The sequence below is a fragment of the Protopterus annectens genome, chromosome 10.part0 (genome assembly GCF_019279795.1).
Source record: "Protopterus annectens isolate FY-2018-M chromosome 10.part0, PAN1.0, whole genome shotgun sequence".
NCBI classification, from domain to species: domain Eukaryota; kingdom Metazoa; phylum Chordata; order Ceratodontiformes; family Protopteridae; genus Protopterus; species Protopterus annectens.
In genome coordinates, this window is record NC_056744.1 from 168,319,296 (window position 1) to 168,334,450 (window position 15,155).

The window sequence follows — 15,155 nt, forward strand, 5'->3', positions numbered from 1 at the left end:
ATATGTATTAATTCATTAATAGGTTCATAATCAGACATCTAAGAAATCTGAGTAGGTAATTTTTCTGTAACTGGTGTATGTGGGAAGGGTTGCATGTACATCTGCAAGAGGGAGTTCATAGGTTCATAGGTCCATAAGTAGGTACTAGGCTGTTGGCTCTAGGGCCTATATAAGCCTAGCCAAAAAGATACCCTGGCTTTTGCCACCCAAGAAAATTATTTTCCTGTGCCTCTGATAAAGCAGAGCCACAGAGATGATCACTGGGGTGAATTTCCTATTTCCCATCCAATCATCAAGATTTTTCTTGAAGAGTGCTAATGAGGAGTGTTGTTTGATATAGATAGGTAGTTTGTTCCTGAGTATGGGAAGTCTCTGGGACAGGAATCTCTCCCTCCAGCATGTTCTGTTTATTATGGTGACAAGGTTTAGGTCCCTAGAGCATTTAGCTCAGAGGGATTGGGATTTCTTTAAGTGTTGCATGTCCAACAGCTCTGGGTTTGACATAGCTTTGTATGTTAGGCAGAGATCACCTCTAAGTAGGCGATATGCGACAGAGTAAAGCTGGAGTTTTTTGAGATGGTCTGCATAGGGCATCTGCTTGAGGCTAGTAATCCTCTTTATGAGGTATTTCTGCGGCCTTTCCAGTTATTGTAGATGTCTTGTGAGGTACATACCAAAAGGGGCGTTGTACTCTATAATGGGTCTAATGAGTTACGAGTAGAGGGGAACAATGACCTCTTCTTTCCTGAATGAGAAACCTTTTGTGATGAGGTGTGGCACGTAGAAGAATTTCCTGATCACTGTGGCGATGTGATTATCAAAGGAGAGACTACTGTCCACCTGTGTCCCAAGGTCTCTTATCACACTATCGGTGTTAAGTAGACTACCACATATGTGGTAGCTCAAGGTTACAGAGTTTTTACCAAAGGGGATGACAATGCACTTTTTGGCACTGAGCTTGAGGCCATGGCTTAGACACCAGGCATCTGTCTCAGTGAGGCCCTTTTGTAGGATGTCCACATCATTAGGAGTTTCGATTATGGCTCCTAATTAGCAGTCATCTGTGAATTTCATTAGCCAAAGACCTTCTGTGTTAGCCTGTACTTCAGAAAAGTAGATAAGAAACAGGAGAGGACCCAGTTGCAGTGGAGTGTAGTCTACATATCTGACTGAGTTGCAATACATTATGGTGACCATTCCATATTTACTTATTTAACTTCTCCACACTTAGCCTGAGTGGAATGTCATACCTTCTGACACCTGCAGAGTTCCTGTCTGGTCAGTCTTCACCTGAGCTAAAATTTATGCAAATGCAGTTTTCCAACCTAGCTGTAAACAAATGCATACATCTCAAAATGTATAAAAGTTAGAAAAAAAAGTTAAAATATGAAAGTTATCCAGAACACTGTGCTCTTCACAATGTCAGTCAAACCTAATGTCAGTCAAACCTAATGACAATTTAATTTAATTTTCAAGAAGCAATTTAGTGATAGTTAAAATGAATTACAGAAACATATACAATCACACAGCTGAAATGAACCAATAGAAAGAGCACTATGTAAACTAGTTAGTATCGGGTATGTTGGATTTTGAGACTTAGAGCTCATAAAGGCTCAGGGTTAAATGACCTTGTTTCCCTGAAACCAGTATTGAAAACTAGAAAGATAAGGAGATGAATTATGACTGTTTTATTTTGATGTGATTTGTATGTTTCTTTTTCTATAATAATTACTGATAAGATTGCTGTGATATCGTGATTTTTTGCTCTGTTTTATAGTCATGTGATAATTTTAGTGTTTTTTTCATTGGTTGATTGTTTTATTAACTAGACCTGTGTTTATTATTTAGTCAATTATAAATTAGCTCTTGTTGGTATGAAGAAACAATTTCCCAGAATCATTAGATTCCAAGATTTGAACTTTGCTTGTGACATAAATAGAACATGCTGGTGAGACAGATATATGTCTCAAAGGTTCCCATGCTTTGGAATAAGCTCTCCATCTATGTTAAGCAGAGTCCAACCCTAACCTTATTCAAACATAACCTTAAATGTTGGATGGGAAATCATAAATTCATCCCCATACTGGCTCCATGTTTCTTAAGGTAAAGACTGACAGTAAACATTCCCTAACTAATACACCCACTGCATAATGTTTTAGCAACCTTCTGTTTAACATACACCTCCTAGCAAACATCTCCAACCAATTAAGATGAAAATGCTATAAGGAAACACAGATGGACTGGGTTGAGCAGCTAGGTGTATAAAGACCTTGGTGACCATTAGCCTAATATATATCTATGAACCTATATCTCTTGAACACAATGCTGTTGAGCATTCTACTCTGTTTCTAAACAGGTTTTGATAGTTTCAAAGATCCATGACAGAGTTTTGTAGGTAATCCAGTTCATTTTCATTTTAAGTGATCAAGTTCATTAATTATGAAAGAAATGTTATATTGTCACGATGCCTTTACCATGCTGGAGCAATAAGAAACTGCATCACATCACCTTACAAATGGCAAAAAAGTACACACATCAGCTCTTTTTGTCAGAGTTTTGAAATTAGACATCCATATGCACTTAGCCTGATAATGCCTCTCTACCCATTTGGAGAGTTTACACAGCTGTTTAATCTTACTTAATCATAAAACAGGATATTAGTTCAGCAATACTACTAACAAAGATCTGAACCTGCATTTGCTGGCTGATTCTTAAAATGGCAGATATACAAACACATATTTATTTCTGGATTAACCAGTTGCATCCCTTCTACTTTCCTTTCTATAACAGTTTTTTTTTTTTTATACAGCCAGTCTTTAACAAAATAGTACAAACTTATATTGGAATAAGCTGTGACTTTCAGGAAGGAACTCAAGGGAACTTTAAATCCCCCTCTCCTCCCAAAAGGCTGGAGGTCTCTATTAAGAATAAGTGCATTTTTCTGTATGCCAGTTACATCTAAGCAATATACTTTAAAAATAATTGAAGACAGTACTGCAGAGAGGAGCAAGGAAGTGTAGTTAAGGTCACAGCCTCTTTTAGTCTGGATAGAGCCTACCATGAAATTGAGGATGGGGTCTACTGTATTAAGCCTGGTTTAAAACTAAGTTACATAGTTGGGGGTTTGGGTGCTGCCAGGTCTGTGGAACATTTACAGGTCAAGATGTACTGTGATGAATTTTATGCTTATTTTTAAAAGATAATTACTTGATAACTGCTCCCGTGTTTCTTTTTTACTTCTAGCCAGAAGAGCAGTGCATGTGCTTCTTACTAGCATGTGTCCAGAAATAAAAATTTTGATTTTATCTTTTCACACGCACACCCTTATATTGATTATACCCCTGAAAAGTCAGGTGTGTCATAACATAGACACACACACACACACACACACACACACACACACACACACACACACACACACACACACACATACACACCATGATTGTTTTACACAAATTTTGTCAAATGCAGTATGTGTGGCATTGCTTCTGCCATGCCAAATCAGTGACTGAATAACTGTGATCAGACACTAGCAGAGGGGAAGTCAGTTTTATCCACAGACAAACTCCTTACCTATCAAGTGCAGCCACATTACCAATTGTGTATACCCTGGATGTCTGGTTATGATTTTAAAAAATGGCTACCATAAAGTATTCCAGCTTGCTTGACAGAAATGCATACCAATCTTACAAATCTACATTTAGGAATGTTTAACAATCAGGAGGTTGCAAGATCAGTCATTTTCATCCACAGAGAGCCTTTATACTGAGCAATGATAACCATTCTTTTGACTGTGTAAATCTAAGGTGTTTGATTCCGATTAAAAATGGTCAAAGTAATGTATTTCAGTTATGTTTCATACAAGGACACACCAGCAATAGCAAACTTTTCCACTTTGTTTCATAGAGATGCACACTAGTTCAACAAAACCAAAGTTAATTTCTGTTAAACTAGTTCAAACGGCAGCATAATTGGAGATATTTATCCTTAGTCTGCCCATCTAGCCAGAAATTACATCTACTTTCTTTCTCAGCTATTCAGTTGTGATAAAAACAATGATTATACTGAGATATTTCAACTTTGTTTTACATAGACACACACTGGTCACTATTACAGTTTACTTTACACAAATGCACACTAATCCTCTGAAGAGACATTAATAGCTGTTTAACTTGAGCAAGTGAGAAGCATTAGAAGGTTTTTTGAATGCTTATGATAAATGCAGCAAAGGTGTGAAAGCAATCTTTCTACTCTTCACTGATGTCTGCAGTCTTATGGAATATCAGTGAAGTAGCAAGCATAAAAATGTAGTAATTTAAGGAATTTAGAAAAGGAGTATGGGACTATAATGCAATCTAAAGATAATGGTCAGCATGTGATATTGTGTTTTCCAAGATAAGAGTGGTCTGTATGGGTAAGATAAATGTTATTCAAAATATTACCCATTCAAAGTTGAGATATGTACTATGATCCACTCCCCTCAGAGAGTTCAGATATTAGTATATTTGAAATGTGAATGCTCGGTGATGAATACATTTGGTTGAAAGAATTCAAAATTCAAAGGCTTTTATTGTTTATTTTTCTGAAAAGAGGAAATACCAGTCTGCAGGTGCTTTAGTATGGGCATATAAAACTTTTATATGTGAGGAGTACTCTAGTGCTGTTGTTGGAAACAGCTTTCGCCACCTCTTCCTATTGACAGGGAGATGGAGGACACAACCAGGTGTATAAAGGAGCTCTGCATTCTATTACCAAGCTGCTCCACAGTCCACAGGACAGTGCAACATGTAAAGTGATAAGGCAACATAGGCCATATGCAATTGTGATTCACTGAATAAATGATTTTTTGGGGTGAATCCTTAGCCACCTGCAAACAGTTGTGTGAGGAGTAAAGGGAGGACTGCAACAATGAATGTCTGGGAATGCAGTTGAGATACAGGCAGAAGTTGCCATCTAGAGAGTAGATGTAATGCTCTGTGAGGTGCAATATGACCTTTGTTATATTATACTAACAAAGACTACTATGTTGTGATGTATGTTGTCTATATATTTTTATTACATATGAAACATAGTACATAACATGTGGTAGGACTGGAATGCAGTTTAACATATATTATTATTATTATTTTTTATTTTTTTTATAAATATGTGGAGCACAAGATGGCCATGCTTTATTGGTCTCATGTATGTATAGACTGCTTTCTGGATGAATGCCGCAATGCTCTGGGGACTTGTCCTTTGACTGTGAGGTATGGCAAATGGGGTTACACCTAATGATGGTACAGCTACCATATGAGTGTGGGCATACAACAGCAGATGTGGCACTCATGATATATCAGCTCACTGACCATAGATGTATGTCCTCATTTATAGGCAGTGACATGGTGCCTCATGGAAGATTACATTTAAAGAAATACTCTCAGGCAGAGATAGCAGAACATGGACTGGGCCTTCTGTGACTAGCTGTGGAATGAGCTGTTGGTGGCCAAAACAGGGCAGTCCATTATGTTTGGCATAGGGTCACCAAAATGCTCTCTCATCCATGGTCATGAGTGGAGGTCTGTGCCATTACAGACAACCCTAAATGCTATGGTGATGTTCTTATTATCCCTGCCTGAATCAAAGGAATGGAATTTGATACTTGTTGGTGGCTTACATGTGAGAACCCAGCTGGATTCACCACCCTCACCTCTTTTTGGGGGATGTACCAGACTAGCATTATCTTATGTTAGTCCCACAGTTCAGTGGCATGACATAATTCCATGGATGCTCAACACCAATGGCTCTCTTCTACAGGCACAGCTTGGATTCAGACACAAAGGCATACTACGCAAGGTGCACATGTTTACATTGCTTGCATAGTTATAATCAGTAACATTGTTGCATCATGGGGTGGTGGGATTGTTACATTAGTATTGTCACACATGGGTTTTAATCTGTCTTGATTAACAGGTGGTGTGGTTATTGGACTTCTGCCATGGAACATTGCATGCTAGTGTTCATGCTGCAATGGACACATGATGATGATGATGATTATGATGATGCCCCTGTTATAGCACATTTAGAGGGTACAGTGCTGCTGTTAGAAATGGTGACTATGGAGTGCAGACTACAGTAAACTTTCAGTAGTGCAGTTCTGTTGTCTGTGGAACCATCTCCCACTTCATCTTCATTCATGGAAGGACAGGGCAAGCATGGCACATCTAGTAAAGAGGCAATTGCATCTCCTGCTTTTGCACTTATGTTGGGTAATGGTGCCCACATAAAGCACAGGGATGGGGGTCATGAGAAGGAACCAGTGATTTTACTGCCATGACTCTTAGTCATTGCCTGCAAATGGTGCCAGAATAAGCATTATATAAAGGACATACAGGGCAGTCATCCAGGCCCAGACACCTGCCACCTCTGTCACCACAGGACAGATGATAGCTGCACTACCTGGCTTGCCTTTTGAGGTACATGAGGGTTTTCTACACATACCCACTCAGCTGGTGCACTGGACAGGCATTTGTGTATCTTCTTCTCTTCTATATTCCAGAGCCAGTAGTGGTTGCCATTCGTCTGACTCCACTGTGGGTAAAGCCTACAGAGTAGTCAAGTCATATTCTCATATTGTCACCTTCTCCACACCTTCTACCCATGAAAAATGGCATGGTCATTTATGAAGATGTAGAGTACATGGAGGTCAGAGAGATGGCTTGGTCATGTGGTCACAGTCTTGGGGTTCACTATCCTTCCTGCCAATGGGTGTCGATGCCCTTGACATTCCTTAGTAGAGATACACATATGATGGGGAATTTTGTGGTCTGTATCCTTCCCAGCTGAGGTCCCACATCACTCTGTCATGCAGACACACATAGATATAGCATATCCATATCTGTAGGAACTATAACCACGGCAACACTGTGATGATTGCTGATTTCTGTCACTGTGTCCCTACACATCTGTGCACATGATGATTACTGTGCCCTGTCCACACAGGTGTTTATTATGGGTAGGTGATGTCTGAGGCATAGCTTAGCTATTCATTGGACTAATAACTATACAGCATAACCTGAACACGGTATTGCATGCATCAGTTTTAATTTTTGATGTGTCTCATCTGGTCTGCAGTTGTGTAACTGGTGCCACACCCTTGCCAGTGTCACAATGCATTTCACACACCTCTTCCTTGCATAACTCTTCTCCCCATACAGTCGCTGTACCATTTCCTATGTGGATCAAACACAGTCTTGATAGCTATGTGAGTGCAGTCAATGTCCCATAGAACTTCAGGGAAATGGGCTATTTCATAGAATGTCCATAGTGTTGGTTCTCTCCTTTGTGATCTGGAGCACTACATATTCTGCTCCACATGCTGCAACATCACATCCAGGAAATGGTGTAATATTCATGAAACAGATACCTGTGATACAGCCACTATATCTCCTAGTTGTTTTTGGAAGGTCTCTGTAGCAGAAATAATCAAAGTTGTATATACCTTAGTGTCCACAGTGCTCAGTATTTGGCACATCCCCTGAGAACCTCTGTGAGGATGGTATATGACTACAGAGTCCCATTTGTTATGTCTGTCCACATCAAAGCCACATCATGGCTGTCAACTAGATCCCTGTTGTGTATGTGGTGGTATGTTAGGAGCAGTCAGATTCTTCTGCAACATGTACAATGACAGTACATCCAGTGATGGACAGGCTACAAGAGCAATCTCTAATGTGTACTACTTGGCTATAACTGCTGCTGTTCCCCGCATTATAGCGTGGTCTTTCCCCTGTTCAGATGCACACTGCAACTTCTCATGCAGTTTTGTGTAATGCATTGTGATATTTATTTCTGAGTCCCAGGGTTAATCAGCAAATGGGAATAGATGTTAAAGAACTTGATGAGCCCAGTTAAGAGGTACAAATTCTTAGAGAAGTTGACATCAGTATACAGCATTATACAAATACTGGTAAGCAAAGCTAACAAAAAGTGTATTCAGGGATGTGGCTAGGGATATACCACACTTGTCAGGCCCCTTCAAGACAATTAACTCTCCCTCCTCTTTAGATATGTCTGTTTGGGTTAAGGCTTGATTCACAACATGACTGAGCCATCCTTTCACCAAGAGGGGGAATTCATTAACATGCCCATTACTATCGACAAGAATATTATAAAGTTTAGACAGGTTAAAGGGGCTTTATTCCATGTTACTGAGGTCTTCATTGAATTATATTGTATTGTAAGACTCATAGACTAAGCATTTCATGTTTAGAGGCTAGTGTGCAGAAACAAAGAAAATGCACTCACCTGATATAGTCAATATCATGTCTGGGCTGCAAAGATACATGCTATAGTGAACCTAACTGGAAACCAGCGCTCAGAAAATATGTGTGTAAGTGACAAAGAATTAATAACAGGTCTATTTTACTGTAGACACAACTGTCCTGTGTACCATTTACCATCTGACAGAGCCTTGCAATGTGGTGACTAAGGTCTGCAACACATTCAACAGCCACTGTGATGGCAGTGTAGAACAGTTACTGAAGACTTCAGAGCTAAACTTATAGTAGGATATACTCATGCCAAACTTTCTAATTCACTCAGGCCTATTGACTTTCACACTCACATGTACATGGGAATGTATACCTCCTATAAATCATATATATGTACATATGTGTATATATGTATATAAAATTATTAAGCATTCATTTGCCTGTCCAGTACTAAAAAACATTCTACACAACTATGTTCAAAGTCGGTCATTGCAATTCATTGACCAAAAACTCCTGCCTGTCTACAAATCTAGGAAATCTGCTGGTCATTGTCTATATTTGTACAAGGTTGCTAAGGCCTGGAACTCCTTACCTGTATCCATCAGGTCTATACCCTCCCTCCCATCTTTCAAAACCACTCTGAAAGACTTCTTAGCTAAAATCAGGCTTTGATCATGATGAAAATCAGGATAAACTATATCCCTAAATGTGAACAAGTACATTTTCGTCCCTCTTAAACCTCCTTATTCTCCCTTCTTCGCTTACTTCCTTAGTGGTATCTAATTTTCTTCCCTGACTTTCTCTCTAAATATACCTTAAGCCTACTTTTCCCTGACTTCATATTGCAATTCCTATTTGTATTAGACTTGCTTACCTATAATTTCTCTACAAACCATCTAAAATTTCTCTAAATATTAAATAATTGTCATATACCTTGTATAGATTATTAATCAATGTTTTTATACAACACATAATTTGTTATATAATTATTTAAACTGCAGGTGTTTTTATTTTTGAAGATTGAAAAATTATTCTTCTTAAAATGTTTTGTAATAATTTGGGGCTTTTCTCCCCTGATCTCTGCTGAAAGTAGACTTTCCCCAGTAATCAAATGTCAATATATATATATATATATATATATATATATATATATATATATATGGGTCTACTTCATATGATCGACAGTTCATATGCTCGACAAACTTTTCAGTGAGACCAAATCACCAAAAGCTCAAAACACAGACAACTCATTTGGTCGACACTCATAACATTGACACATGTCATTCAAAGCATTATGCCCTTTTCCCACTGTAGCACAACCCTGGAGTGAGAATAAATAGGGGGGTGTGGGGGTCACAGCTCCCCACAAGGGGGGTGTGGGTGGTGTAGCCCCCCACATTATTTAGATAAATATTGTCATCTTTGTTATAACTATCCACATGTATCTGTGAAATTTATTATGTATGTGGGGGGCCCCCCTATCTATTTATTCTAACTCCAGGGTCGTGCTACAGTGGGGAAAGGGCATAATGCTTTGAATGGCATGTGTCGATGTTATGAGTGTCGACCAAATAATTTGTCAGTGTTTTGAGCTTTAGGTGTTTTGGTCTCTATGAAAAGTTTGTCGATCTTATGAACTGTCGAACATATGAAGTAGACCCATACAAAAAACGAAAATGAAAATGCTGAACAAGTCACAATGTGGAATCAGCTAAACGAATTCAGCAGCTTTGACATTGTTGCCGAACAGATCACATGATGTCCATATAGGAGCTCAGGTAAAGGAAACTCCTATACCTAATATCATGTTTTTGCAAGGGGGCAAGCCCTCCTGTGCGCCCCACACCCCCTGCTAACTATATATTCCAACGCTGAGATCGCAATACAGTGAGGAAAGGGATGAATTTCCCAAACTGCACTGTACAGCGATCTCTGTATGGTTCTTCAAGTTTATAGTAGCGAATGTACAGTGCATTCACTAATATACACTTTCGAACACTGAGATGTTTAGCCAGATGGAATTTCAAACATCTGTGTTTTGAGCTTTCCATCTGTGGGCATCTCAACTCAATACAAGGCCATAGTTCATTCCAGATGACAGCTAACATGCAGAAATGGGTAAAGACACAAAAATAATTCAATTTTTACAGAGATATGTTATCCAGTGTTATGCATCCATCAAGTCATTCTGGTCTACTTTGCACACACCTCTTCTGGAACTTTGAGGTGTATAATAGAAACACATAAAGAAGTATCCTTGTGTGTGTGTATGTGTGTGTGTGTGTGTGTGTGTGTGTGTGTGTGTGTGTGTGTGTGTGTGTGTGTGTGTGTGTGTGTGTGTGTGTGTGTGTGTGTGTGTGTGTGTGTGTGTGTGTGTGTGTGTGTGTGTGTGTGTGTGTGTGTGTGTGTGTGTGTGTGTGTGTGTGTGTGTGTGTGCCTGTAAGTACATGAATATGCACACTGTCTTACGGTTTCCACATCCCACACCCAACAGTTCTCCAACTTGAGTCTGGTAGAATCACGGACATGACAAATAGAAAATGGAACTGCCAAAAATGCAAAGATCTAGTAACAGAAAATGTACTCAAAATAACAAAAACAAACTCTAGAACTTTAGAGCCATTCACAAATGTATAACTGCTTTGGATCGTATCTTTTAGGAGTTCATCAGATACATTTCTAACTGAGTTAAGCCTTTAACCTTATAAATGTTCATTCTTAAAAGCAACAAGCCCTGCAGTTTTAAACTTCAGATGTTCTGTTCAAAAACTAAAATAACAGGTTTTAGGAATGAATGCTTATAAGATTAACACTGGTCACCTGGCTTAGTAATATTGCTTAAAACTTCATGTTTCATATACTCACTGAACAGCAAGTTATTTGTAGGGAATACATACAAGCAGTCTTTGCATTACAACCTGAAGATGCACCCCCATGCACTCTTTTGCGAGTGCTGCATATTCAGTGTGAGTTGCAGATGCAACTCACATACTATTGCGTGAGTGTTGCCTATTCAGTTTCCCTCTAAGTGCACTGTTTCTATGTGCTGCATATATTTCCCTCTGTGATGCCATGACAAAGTTCTGGCTGATGAGTATTTCTGTCTGTGATTTGCTGCTGTCATTACAGGGTCTGAGATTCCCTCTGTCCTGCATCACCTAAGCAGTGCAAAAATGGTGAATTGGAAATCCAGTCACACATCTTCAGTACTAAAACATGTTTATTATTATTATTATTATTATTACTATTATTATTATTATTATTATTAACAAAATACATATTTGTCTTGGCTTTACAGTTAAAGTTGTCTATAATAACCTTAAGTACCAGTTCTATTTAGTTCACTATTCCATTGTTATTTGTATAAGCTACAGAACAAGTAAGACAGAAGTGCAAATAATTCTCTATTATAATCCTTGTGTTGAGTTTCCAGTATTCACAATAAGGCAAGTGAAAGACTAGTAGTGATTTCTGCTTCTTAAATAGACCCCTACCCCCACACTCTTCAGACTATCTCATTGGGACAGAAACTTTTCTGTATTATACCAAGTTGAGTAAACTGTTTTGTCAAAGCGCATGAGTTTATTAAGTGGCATAGCTCTGCATGGGATACATATTTGCATTGAACTGACTGTTCGGAATTGCATTAGGGAAATGTATGTATAAAACAACATTTTATTTAATTGCTTACTGTGACTTTATTAATTCATGATTTTTGAACCTTGGCAGCTGAGAAGTTTTACTCTTGCCTCTAGGTTTGTGTGATATTAGAGTTACTATACTTAGTGAGGCTTGTGGTCTATGTCAAGGTATAGTCTCCCACATGATAGTGCAGAGGAATTTGCCCCATACAAATCACTTTTGAAAGCATAATTTGTCCATAAACCCCAGTGTCAAACCCAATGACCATAGCAGATAAACATGTGAGAAGCATATTATTTGTCAGACCATTAGTAAAATATGTCATGAAATTATATTTGAGACTCAAGATAAAATGTAAACCATCAGATGAACAAACAGATCACAAAACATGTAACTGCAATATCTCATAAACCATTCACCCTTGACAGTCATGTTAAAGACAACTCTGTCTCACTCCAAAACACAGCAGGAATCTTTAGAAACAGTGTCCTACACTGCTCACTCCTAGCGTAATACTTGTTACTGACAATGGGGTAAAGGGGGAAACTATATCTACAAAAATAAACTGTTCCCAATCTGAGAATTACTATAACCAACCAAAGATGGAGGATGGGAAGATACATACAAATACATGCCAAAGAGTCTGAAAACCCACAGTCCTTCCCTTAAATACTTATCCCCCCAGCACACCATCCCTTAAATACTAACACCCCCAAAAAACACATCTAACACTATCTCACTTCCTTTCCTTCCCTGTCTCTTTTTATTTATTTATTTTTTTTTAATTTATCCCCAAATCCAGAACTCATGTTTGCTGAACAAATGAAAACGAGTCCATCTGTTCCAACCCCTGTACCTGTCAAGTGTACCTCATTGTGAGGATCCTTCTTCACTGAGTCTTAAAAGGTCCCTGGTTCCCATTGTTCCCATTCCACGTGTAGATTTTCTTTTTTCTCTTTTATCTAATAGCCACAGTAAATAAGAGAGAAGCTGATTAATTCATCAAAAGAACTTAGAATAAATATAAAGTAACTGTTCTTAGCCAGTGTATAACCTTCCTTGTTGAGTTTGTTGGTAAGCCACTAGTACGTTTTCTATATTTGCCCATTTGCTCTACCATATGAGAAGCAGTGTCCAATTTAGGAGATCAAAGGCTGAGAGTTATGACAACTCCCAAGTCCAATGAAGAAACCTGTTCCCTAGTGATCTGTCCAAGCTCCCTCTCCTAGACATATTGCATGCTCAAGCTTCTTACATTCCTCTGAAGGGCATTTATTTCTATATGTGCTTGTCTGCTTAGCCTACTAACTAGCAGAACCAAGGCTAACATCATGAAAAGGCAGTTACTGTCCCTCAGTACTCATACTTAAAGAGATCCCCCAGAAAGTAGACATAAAATGGAGTACTCCACTCCCTTGAACATTGATGTCAGTGTAGAGATGCCAAGCACACATTCCTCAGCCATTCTGAGCTGTTGATCCCCCACTGCAATGTGGAAGTCCTGCAGATCCTATCAATTTCCCCAACAAATGCCACCTACCTTCTTCCACTGATAAGGAAACCCGAAGACCTCAAGATATTTTGATAGCTTGTTATTTCCTTGTGATCATTGACATTATACTGATAATTTACTATTTTCATAAACAAGGCACTTTGAAAAAAAATCACCTATGGAAACAGTCAGGACAATTTTTGTATGAAAGCTTGAAAAGTTGAAATACATTACAATCTTTAAATGATTTTGTCATACAAATGCAACAGGATGTTTAGGTCATAATGATTTTTGTCATTTTCTTCAAAACTTGGCAAGGACAGAAACAAATTATTTTTTAAAGTCGTGCGCCTATCATCAAGCACACTAATGTTAACCGGAAAGATGAGCAGCTTTTACTTTTTAGTTTTTAACCTGAAGAACAATCCATAATATGATACAAACTAATACAATGCTTACTGTGCTAAGAAAAGATGGAGGAATCTGAACTATTTACACAATTGATGGTGAATGAATTTCTTTCTCATCTTTCTGCTTTATCTGTCTATTTATCTATTTTTCTATCTATCTATCTATCTATCTATCTATCTATCTATCTATCTATCTATCTATCTATCTATCTATCTATCTATCTATCTACCTATCAGTTTAGCTATTTATTTTATAACTTCTACAACCTTAATAGAATGGTGCAGGTTGACACCTCGGCAAAGCTCCCCTAAATACTCCTCCCACTACTGAACTCATTGCTGTTCACTAGCCATGTAGTCTGCAAACATTACCCATATTTGAGAGGATGGGGAAAGTAAAAGACCCTCTAGATCTATACTCACTGACCTTTCACCATTATAGAAATTTATAGAAATACAAGGAAGTTATACTGTTACTCTGGCTTAATCTTCACTGCAACCCAACCATGAACTTTTATCCAACCATTATACTCTGCTACTATTGTCAGGGACTCCCTCTTCTTCCGCGCACCTGTTAACCAACCTCATGTACCACTAATGTGCAGGATAAACCTTGTCTCCACTGTATTCTCTCATACTAGAGGAAAGGATAACTCCCAATGCCCATCTTCAGTGAAACCACTCTTCCTTAACACTACAGGAGAGGATAACCCTAATCTTCCATGCCCAGCAGAACCCCTTGCACTTACCAAGGACATGTTTCACCATGAAGGACTTACCTGTACTTTCCCCACACCCAGCACTGGATTTGGCCTGGCTAGTCAAATACTTGGATGTTGACAACTGTATGCTGCCTGCATGCAAACACATGGCAATGCTACTGAAAACCCATACTCCTCCCTTAATACTAATTTCCTCCACCCCCATCTCAAACATATTCGATTACAACATCACTTCATTTCCTTCCATTCCTCCTTTCTTTTCCAAACTGCATTAATCACCAGATCCCTAACAGTATGTACTTACTAAACCTACCGTTCAAGTATAAAAATATCTGTGTGGCAAACAGTAGTTGTGAAAGTCAAGGTTTTTCATTACCTGCTTTACTTCTGCACTGTTTTCTGTTGTGATTATAATAACTTTTAGATTCTGTGAATCTGTTTCACACTGGAGATATATAGAATATGCAGTAGATAATAGATTCCTTTCTGTCTTATATCAGACATATAAATGCCAAAGGTAATACATTTGCTTATCTTCTCATAGATTTATTGGTATTGTTGCATATCTACATCTATATCTATATCTATATCTATATCTATATCTATATATATATATATATATATATATATATATATA